At 41.5% G+C, this 10,436-nt stretch overlaps 1 long non-coding RNA gene across 1 annotated transcript; it reads right to left on the bottom strand.

The window, feature by feature from the left end:
- Positions 1–2,888: 2,888 nt before the first annotated feature.
- On the bottom strand, positions 2,889–9,233 carry LOC137335043 (uncharacterized). Its single transcript, XR_010966322.1, has 4 exons — positions 9,148–9,233; positions 7,948–8,068; positions 4,747–4,816; positions 2,889–3,261 (listed from the first exon to the last, which is right to left on the bottom strand). It is a non-coding gene; the product is annotated as an uncharacterized lncRNA (long non-coding RNA).
- Positions 9,234–10,436: the final 1,203 nt, after the last annotated feature.

The following is a 10,436-nucleotide window of genomic DNA, read 5'->3' as shown; positions in this document are numbered from 1 at the left end:
GGTCTAATTCACTAATTGCAATTTCACAGCTCAAATCTCTGGAGTATAGATAAAAGATCTCAAAGCACTTAATGAGGCCCTTCTTCAATGGCAACTGAGTTTTACTACCAATTGACATTAGGTTGAACCTTGACCACATCACCCATAAACAAGGTCTTCACAATTCATTGTATTAGTAAAAGTAAGAACATTTAAATCTTAATGTGGAGATGCCAGTGATGGACTGGGGTGGACAAATGTAAGGACTTGCACAACACCAGGTTATAATCAAACAGTTTTATTTTAAATCACAAGCTTTCGGAGCTTACCTCCTTCGTCAGGTGAGTGAAGGGATTCTAAAAACACATAGCATATATAGTCAGAGAACAATGCCTGGTGATTACAGATAATCTTTCCAACTGCCCCCTATAATAACACCTCGGCTGGGAGACGATCACAGCAATCAAAGGTGTCGTTGGTGTTCAGACAGGTTAGCCATGGAAAACATTACATTCCAGTATACTGAATACACAATGGGTCAGATTACAAAGGCAGAGAGAGAGAGAGAATGTCCAGTTGTATTAAAAACATAACTTTTTTTTCGCTGGTGGGGTTACATGAACCCAAGATCTCGGTTGAGGCCGTCCTCATGGGTGCGGAACTTGGCTATCAATTTCTGCTCGACGATTTTGCGTTGTCGTGTATCTCGAAGGCCGCCTTGGAGAACGCTTACCCGAAGATCGGTGGCTGAATGTCCTTGACTGCTGAAGTGTTCCCCGACTGGGAGGGAATCCTCCTGTCTGGCAATTGTTGTGCGCTGTCCGTTCCGCACCCATGAGGACGACCTCAACAGAGATCTTGGGTTCATGTCACGCTACATGTAACCCCACCAGCAAAAAAAAAGTTATCTGTTTTTAATACAACTGGACATTCTCTCTCTCTCTCTGCCTTTCGGGTCTCTTTCTCTCTCTGTCTTTGTAATCTGACCTATTATGTATTCAGTATACTGGGATGTAATGTTTTCCGTGGCTAACCTGTCTGAACACCAACGACACCTTTGATTGCTGTGATCGTCTCCCAGCCGAGGTATTATAGGGGGCAATTGGAAAGATTATCTGTAATCACCAGGCATTGTTCTCTGACTATATATGCTATGCGTTTTTAGAATCCCTTCACTCACCTGACGAAGGAGGTAAGCTCCGAAAGCTTGTGATTTAAAATAAAACTGTTGGACTATAATCTGGTGTTGTGCAAGTCCTTACATTTAAATCTTAAGTTTTAGATTTCAAAAAAATCTCTAAATCCTAGGCGATCGCATTAAATCATTACATTTTTTGCAGCACTCTTCCGCTGTCTGTGGCGCGGTGTAGTCAGCACTCAGATCCTGTGTCATTTCCTTCCTCGCCAACATGCTGACTTTCAGTGTCACTCTAGACTTCACATTCCCCAGAAATCGCTGACACCTCCACTTCATTGAGGAGTGAGCAGAAGTCTTCATCACAAAACTTGTTACACCTCGTCTCTTCAATCTTTTGCTGTGCCATCTTTTTTCTGTGATTAAGTGCAGCTGTATTAATGCCTTTTCAAACAATTTATTTTACATTGCACTCCTTTATAAAAACTGTTCATTTAACTTTGGCTTTTTATAAAAAGTTTAAATTTTTATTTACAATTACATAGAGTTAGAATACTAATCGTCAATGAACGAAGTCTGCTTACCTCTTTAACCAATGCAGGCTGAATTTCTGGGCATGTCTGCTCTTCCGGGTTGATTCGGTGGGCGTGACTTCAACTCGCACAGACTTTTCCATTCGCGGCAACACACGCGGCTCAGAAGCCCGGGAGACATTGCACCATTTATTTCAGCTTCTCATTTGAGCAATTTGATGCCAGAAAGCCCACGGTAAGTAAGTTAGTTAATTTAAATCGAACGAGTGGCGGGCACTGTTGCTTCGCCACTCAGAGCAACTTCTGCCCCAGTGATATAATATATGAGAAATAGAATGTCACGCCAGAGGAGAGTACGCTTATGAAGTTGGAATTAAGCTACATTGCAGTGGATCTGTTTTATGTCTGGTCTGGAAATGTTTGTTGCTATTGTACACTGCAATGGCTTCCCATGGCTCCTGCCTTCTTTCTGCCCACCATCATAGGTGGAGATTCTATACCTATAGTTACATAGAAGTTCACAAATCTCACTTGGGGAAACACAGCAGAAGATCATATTGAACAGGTACACCACATACATTTCAGGATAATGTATGTGGTGTACATACATTATCCTGAAATGTATGTGGTGTACATTGTATATTGCAGTCTTTCATCAATTTATTGCCTTCAAAGTATGTTTTTTTTTTAAAAGTAAAACCAGAACAAACATAACCAACGGAATGTAATGTTCAAGTGAGAAATACAGTGCCTGAGAAACATCTAAAGGCATTTCACATGCAAATAATTTGAAATGCAGTGACTGTTACATCAACAAAAACAGCAGCCATTTTATGCAGACGATCAGCTGAGAAGACTGAACAGTTAATCTATTTTTAATGACTTTGGTTGAGGGAGAGAAGTTGAAAGGACAGTGGAAAAACTCCCTGCTCTTCTTCAAACAGTACCTTTAATGTTCACCTGAATCTTTGGACAAGTCAGATTTGTTCTCATTTTATCCTCTTGTCTTGACCCCTCATCCAAAGATGCCACCTCCAACAATGCAGCACTTAAAGTACTTTTATATTTATATTTTGTACACTCTAGGAAGGGATTTGTGGTACTTGCAGATCACATCAAATTAAGGTCTTCATTTAAGAGATTGTGGGCAAAATATTTAAATTAGTCATAAAATAAATACTGTAGCTGGTGCAAGCTACTTGATTTACTGATTGCAAAATAAACAAAGAAGGTTAGTGCAGTTTATTCATACAACTTAAACACTTCATCTGATAAGACCAATGTAAATAATCTGAATAAAAATGTCTTATATTCTTTGTAGCTCACACAATGCACAAAGTAGTCTCTTTCCCTTTATTGAAGTTGCACAGTGCAAATGTATTGCCTACTTGGGATCTTGTGCAATAGTGTGAATTTGTTTGACTGAGATTTCCAGGCATTGTTGGGTGATTACTGGAGAAGTCAGGTCTGTTTTTTTACTGATGGTGCCGCTCATGTGTCCCAGCAATCTGTTTACTTTGTGTTTCTTGGTGGTGCCGGACAGTCAGCTGATAGAGGCACAATGCCTGGAGGCCATACCATTGGCATCCATGAGCTCCATGTCCAGCAACAAATCTGCAGAGAAGCACAAGTTAGGTCCTGCAGAGCAGACTGCAGTAATGGCTTAGACTAGAAAGAACCATTAGAAATGAACTAGAAATAGAGACGGAGTAAAGGCGACTCACAGAAACACAGCTATTCCGTGGCGTTAAGTAATTCCCAAAGGATGGGCAAGCTGGGCAGAGAAATGATTAGGGGGGTAGAAATTAGTGCACCAGCCTGCCAGCACAAACTGGGTGCAGGGAGCAGTCCCTGGGCTAGAATGGGTAGCCCTGGACCTGATCAAAATTGGGCCTCAGGCCTCACTTAAATTAGACCAGCAAGCTATGGATGCCTCTTGCACATCCTCAGATATCAATATCGAGAGGCTGCAACTCAGGCATTGGCCCTCAGGCAAGTTCTGGGAGAGGGTTGAAGTCCAATACCTGCCTTGCCCCTTGCTAACTAATTTTGAAAAAGGGTCCTTTAACAGGCATTAGGCCATTAATTTACATATTCAAGGGACCCAATACCTGCACAGATTGGATGCAGGCCATTCCACTGGTGAATTGGTCTACTTAAATATAAACAGGCATAACACATACTAATTTCTATCCCCAAGTTAGTGCTGGTTCTTGTGGTGAAACACCCAGATTATAATGATAACTCTCATGAATCCATTTGTAAATATGTTAGAGATTTCAACACCTATCATTCTCTAGCTGCTATCTACATTGGAAAACATATTTTAACAGTAATCAGCTCCTCATGGGTAGAACACAATAGATGCCACCTTAACAATTATTCAGGAAGATTGGCTATGGCTCCCAGGTCTCTATCAATGGCAAACATTCTTGTAATGAATTCATTTGGTCATACATAGAATCACCCATTCCCAGCTATGGCAGTTTTTGATTGAAATGGACTACATATCCTCACTTGAAGGAATATTGCTAGAACCCTCAATGACTAGATTAGTATATACAAGTACACCAGTAATTTGTCATTTCTCCCTGTACATTCAGTGGGAGATTGGCAGAAATTCTGGAGAAATTGTGTAAATGGCTAGTATAACTTTTCTCTGGATTTCTACTGAAGTTATGGTGGGAGGTCTGGGAACCACAACTAAAATTCTACCCCAAAGGCCACTAAAGGTTGTGGGGCTTGCATCTCAGTGTAAGCAGATCTCCTATGCTGAACCCTTCAAAGTTCTGCAGAGTTTCCACTGATCTTCCACCAAAGTTACTGCAGAAGATCAGGGAACCCTGCAGAAATTCTCCCCATTACTGTTCTACACTCCAAACAGCAATTACTTTGTTTTTGCAGTTAAGGGAGGAATGTTAGCAAGGACACCAGCTACATGCATACATATGTATATATTATAACAAGTAGGTCCCAGGCACCTGTGACCAATTAGATACAGACCAGAGCTTAATAGTTAAAACAAGTGAGGTTTATCCACCCATTAGCAGTTGTGTCCTTACATGCAGCAATGAACCAGCAGTACCAGGGATTACTTACCAGCACACACCCCAAACTCCTCAACTGAACTATTTCCCTGTCTTTTATCCTTGCAGGCTGGGAATAGTTCCTGTTTAAAGGCAATTAAGGTCAACAATTTCTTAAAGCTATATAACGTTGCCGTGGTCATTCTGATATTTTATACAACTTCTTAAAGCTGTACCCCTATCGTGGATACAGAACTCTCAAAAGCCTCTGGCTCTCCCTCTCTCACTCAGTTACAATATCTTATTCAAATATTGACATAAGATAATTAACAGACAGACTGAGTCCCGGTTTAATGTCTCATCCAAATGGTGGAACCTCCACCAGTCTCAGCACTCCATCAGCACAGAACTGAAGTGATAACTTAGATTGGGGGTAATTTTGACTTTGCGATAGTGTAAAACGGGCATAGGGAATGTACAACCTGTTTTACATCTCTCCCAATTATTATTTCCAATGACTGTCTCAGCCTCCCTAGTAAAGTGGTGCCACAAAACGCACAGCTTCTTACTTAATTGGAGGTAACATTCTAGTCCTGTAAACTAGTGTAGTGTAAGGCATCTTGCGCCCTCCCCCCCACCCCATTTCACCCTCTTTTCCCTGCAGCTGCAGGTCTCTGCACTCGGATTTGCTGCTCTTCCCCCTCCTCATCCTCCAGCCACAATGGCAGACCAAGCAGCACACCCATGTTGGCAGAGTAACTTTGTGCACAAGCCCCTGGGCAGCGATTGTCTGACAGCTCTAAAAAATAACCCGACACAATTTTTTTAGTCAACCACAGTAGCCAACACAGCCAGAAATTGGCATAAAGGCCCACTAGCAGTAACCAGGTACTTACTTAGCTGATTACCCTTTAAATTGTAAGATTCTCAAAATTCACAGATCCCCCAAAACCCGGAGAAAAACCCTAAAAAACCCTGACCATGGGAAAACTTTGGCCATTGACTATAATCCTAAAATGGAAGGATAGGTGAGAGGTCACCAGACGAAATCAACAACACGCACACCGTGGAACTTCGGAGAATTAATGCTTCAGACATGTCTCTGTTTTAATGCAAAACCGACAGCAGGTGGTCGACACTCAGCACGAATTCGAAAAGCAGTCAGCCATTGAAAGAGGCAACTGCTCCAGACATGGTGGGGCCATGTTTTTGTTTTAATGCAAAACCTATCAACACCTAGGATGTTGGATACAAAAGGAAGCCTGTATACCAGGTGATCAGCAAATGGGAATTAACAATGACCCATCGGGAGAAGCAATGGCAACATGATGAGGGACCATCAAAAAGCCATCAAAGATTCTTAAGGACTTTGTAAGAACTGTTTAAACAGACATGAAGTGTTTTTTTTAAAAGTGTCGAAGACCATTGTAAGAGAGAGATACACAAGTGGAAACTGGAAACCTCTCTCTCTCTCTCTCTCTCTCTGGCTTGCTGGCTCTGGTGGGCTGCTTGTCTTGGTGCTGCCTGTGTCTGAAAGGAAAGCAGCTTCCAGCGAACAACAAGGAAAGCAGTTCGACAGGGAAGGTCAGCAGCTCTAGAAGCAGGCCGACACACAAGAAGAAACCAGAACAACAGCCCCAGTGACCATCAGACACCTCGCAGCAACAAGGGCCTTACGAAACAACCAACCGAATATTGCCACCAACCAACCGGGTAATATTGGGCCACCGCGACCAAAGAAAACCAACTCGGGAGAAAACCGAAGATCCGCAAAGTTTCCACTCTACAATCTATTTCTGACTTACCTCTGGGTGAATTACTCTCAAGGATTCGTTTGGTGAGCATTATCTCTGGCCCTTTAGAGTCCAACCTAACTAGTACAGTGGGATTGGGAGGGGTGAGGTATCCTTCTACTGTAATTTCCTTTGCGTGTACTGAAGTGTTCCCCATTTTATTAGAGTGTTAAGATTGTTGTGTTGTATTTCCTCTCTTGAATAAAGGTCAAAGTTTCTTGCACCAAAACCAGTTGTCTGCTGCACTTTGTCACAACCCCCAAATAAGTCCAAGGTCTAGAACCCAGGGAGTGGGAGCGATTCGGAGCGCTCAGAAGTCAGTGGTGAAGCTGACACACACCACCACCCCCTACAAATATCATTAGTACAGCATCCCTCCCAACTGTTCCCACCTCAAGGTTTGTGGCCAGATTTTAGAACAGGCAAGTCCAGTGCTTAGGAAGTTGAAATTGGCAGTAGGGTCCTGAAACAACTCATTTTCTTATATTTATCAGGCATTCTGGATGACTAAAACGCTCTCAACTCAAAATGGAATGGCATTGGGCGCACTTCTGGTCAACACGGGTGCAAGAGACTCCCATGTAAAATTCAGAGGTCTGGCCCCCATTTTACCAGTGCTAAATGGGTGGCTGTGAACTGGACATCTCCCTCTTCCCCAACGTTTCCCAGAACACTTGAAAAGATTTACCAACCATATCTGAGCATGTGCAGTTTGAGAATTTCGAAACACACATCGATAGTTAGTCTGAGTTCAAGTAGAAACATTTGATATCCCAAAAGGGACTCTGGGTGAATTAGAGAAGGTGGCTGACAGGTGGGCAGGCAGCTAATGGTCCAGAAACGGCTAAGGGCAATTTGACCCTCTTTTTCATGGGCCTCCATTCCCTCAGAACCACCAGATCATACCAACCCCCCAATACTGCCAGATCCTGTCCTCCTATGCCCAAAGAGTCTTCTTCCTCCAGTTTGACCTCAGGAAAATCTTCCCCAAGATTTCTATCATTCAGATTCCAAGACCTGCCTCTTACAGTTATCACAAATTTCTAGAACGTCCTCCCAGTTACCTCATACTTTTGGTAACTGCTCCAGGGGTCCGAGAAGCCCTCTCTGTAATGCTTCCAGGCACCAAAGCCTCCCTCCCTCCCAGTGTTTGTAGACCCCAAGACCTTTCTCAAAGTACTGCTAGGTCCTCAGACTCCTTTCCAGCACTGTGAGAACTAGGCCCCCTTCCTACTGTTCCCACATCTTAGTTGTCACCTTCAATGCTGTTAAACTAGTGTGCCTGATAATATGGTAGAACACCCGTGTTCTGATACAACTCAGAGCAATGCCACAGGGTATCGTGTATTAATTATTTATATTTATATTAGAAGACTTTTGCTTTCTGCTCACTGAACGAAACACAAATTAACTCAATGTGAAGGCTGGTCAGTTTACTTGATGGATTTCAACTGTAGGATAATAAATAGTGCTCATTTCACCTGCTAAGAAGCTTTTCTTTTAATACCGAGTGCCGTTTTTCTCCCAAACATTGCTTTTCATGTTTTTTCCCCCAGCTGAGAATCATGACTTATTTATGTTCAATAACTCAAACAATACATCCTGTAAAAAGTAAAAAACAAATTATTGAAGAAAATGAGATTTGTAAAGTGCAGATACACAAGAGATTTCAAGAGGACTTCAAATAATTGCTTAAAATATTACTATATTAAAAATATAATATTTAAGCAAAGTTATCTCATGAGTTTTATTCCTAAAGCTATTGAACATACCTAATTTGAATCACTCGAAAGATTACTTGATGCAAATATAGTTTACAGCCAGCTCTACCATCTAAGAATAAAGTTAAGGATAGAGTTTGTTCCACTCCCTCCTATTAAAGGATGCTGCACTTTCACGGCAATATTCTGCCTGTAGCTTGGCTGAGGACTTAGAGGTGATTCTGTGATCCCACACTCCAGCAGGAAGCTGCAATCGATGGAAATAAAGTTCAGAGAGTTGGGCCAACAATGTTCGAGCCCTGTCTCTGACCCATGCTCCCTTCAAGCACAGCTTTCCCACTGGGAGCAAACGATCATGGAATCACCGTAACAATCTACCTAACGATCTAATTGCACACTTGAGTGTTACGCTGTCCCTCTAATTCAAAACGGCAGCTGAGGATTGTGAAGAGAATGCTCTTTTACTACAATACAGATTTTTTCCCATGAAATTGTTCTCATTGTACTGAATATGAAAACGGAAAGATGCCAAATGTTGATACCATTGATGGTGAAGTGCTCAAATGCAAATAAGATATGTAGCATGAATTATGTTGATGTATTATAGTGCAAGAAATGTCTGGCAGCAATAAGAAGATAGTGATAGTTGTGCTTACAAAGAGACTGAAATGAACTGAAGAATTTTCTTGGAGTCACGCTGCTTTCATTCACTGGCAAAGGATTCTACTTGAGCAAAGCCAAGGATAAACCATTGAGAGGAAAGCTGATAGGATTTATAATACGGCAATTGTGTACAAACGTATATTTTTCTTTTTGTGACAAATAATGGTGGCTCTATCAACCGCATGTTTGTGTATTTTGATAACATTCATCAACCAGTGGTACAGATTTGTAACAAACACAATCCAGATGATCATTAAAACTATATGACTATTAAGTGCTACTTTACACACCACTCACCCAGAAGTAGAGCAAAAAGACGGAAAGAGATTGTGTATTTTTCAAGACGGTGCTATTCATCTATACAAAACAAAAGCTTGCATGCAATTACATGTTCAGTCGGCAGTTATGTAATACACTACAGTAGGTGCATATCATGCTGGAAACCCAGTTTTTTAATAACAAGCTCGCGTAGATCAGCTGTGGAATTAGCCATCAACTTCAATTGGCTTCTATTTATTCTTCACGTTGCCAATCATGAGCCACACCGTGATTGCTAAATTGTGGTAAACTGAGGTAGTCTTGTGCTGACCTAAGTATGTGCTGACCCAAGACTATAAGCTATGTGACTGATTGAAGTGGATTCATCCACCCTTCACAGTTGCCATCAGTGAAACACGTGAATGTGCTTTGGCCAGGCTTTACATGAACCTGGAATCCAGAGGTGAAGAGTAGTGACTGTGTAGTGTCTCATTAAAAAAGTGATCAAATAAAACCTGTACCCTCTTCCTAGGGAATTCATCCAACCTTTATGTTTAAAAGGATTTTGGAAAACTACGTAAAATAAACAGTATTCAATACATAAACATGTTTTCAATCAAAATAATGCATAAAACATAGTTAAGGACCTTCAAAGTCATTTTTTCCCATAAATTTAAAAACCTTGTTTTTTGGAGTTTTTTCAAGCTTTATTTTTAGTATAAAAAAGAGAGAAAATAATGGAAAAAATAATTGGACCCTAAAAAAACTGTGTAAATCAGAGAAAATCAGCAAAATGCAGTTTTTACTTTGACCGTTGATAAAAATGCAGGAAAACAAGCAATAAACTTAGGCCAGGAATTTCCTCAGAGCTGGTCTCGCTCCATCGCCGCAACTTCATAAAATGAGGTGCCCAGTGAATCGGGTATATGAGGTCAGATGCCTGATTTTGCGGCCCATTGCCTGCAAGGCTCCACCATCAGCTCAGGGCCTCACAAAACTTCCATCCAGAGTCCATTATATGGGATGAAATTAATGAACACTTGGAGAAGGATTGACTAATCAGGGACAGTCAACATGAGGCTTGTAAAGGGCAGGTGATGCTTGACTAATTTAATTGAATTGAAATAGCAATGGTGGGCCTCTGCCAGAGGAGGGGTCTGAAATTCTCCCCTTAAACCCCTTCACCTCCCCACCTCCCTCTCTTCATTTAACACCCTCTTTAAAACCCATCTTTCTGACCAAAGTTTGGTCACCCCTCCTAATATCTCCTTCTTTGTTTTTGCCTTCATTTTTGTCTGATTACACCTCTGTGAAACATCTCGGGATAT

Source organism: Heptranchias perlo, chromosome 1 (assembly GCF_035084215.1).
Source record: "Heptranchias perlo isolate sHepPer1 chromosome 1, sHepPer1.hap1, whole genome shotgun sequence".
Taxonomy (NCBI): Eukaryota; Metazoa; Chordata; class Chondrichthyes; order Hexanchiformes; family Hexanchidae; genus Heptranchias; species Heptranchias perlo.
The sequence above is the reverse complement of the archived record's forward strand: the minus strand, read 5'-3'. Positions and strand labels throughout refer to the sequence as shown.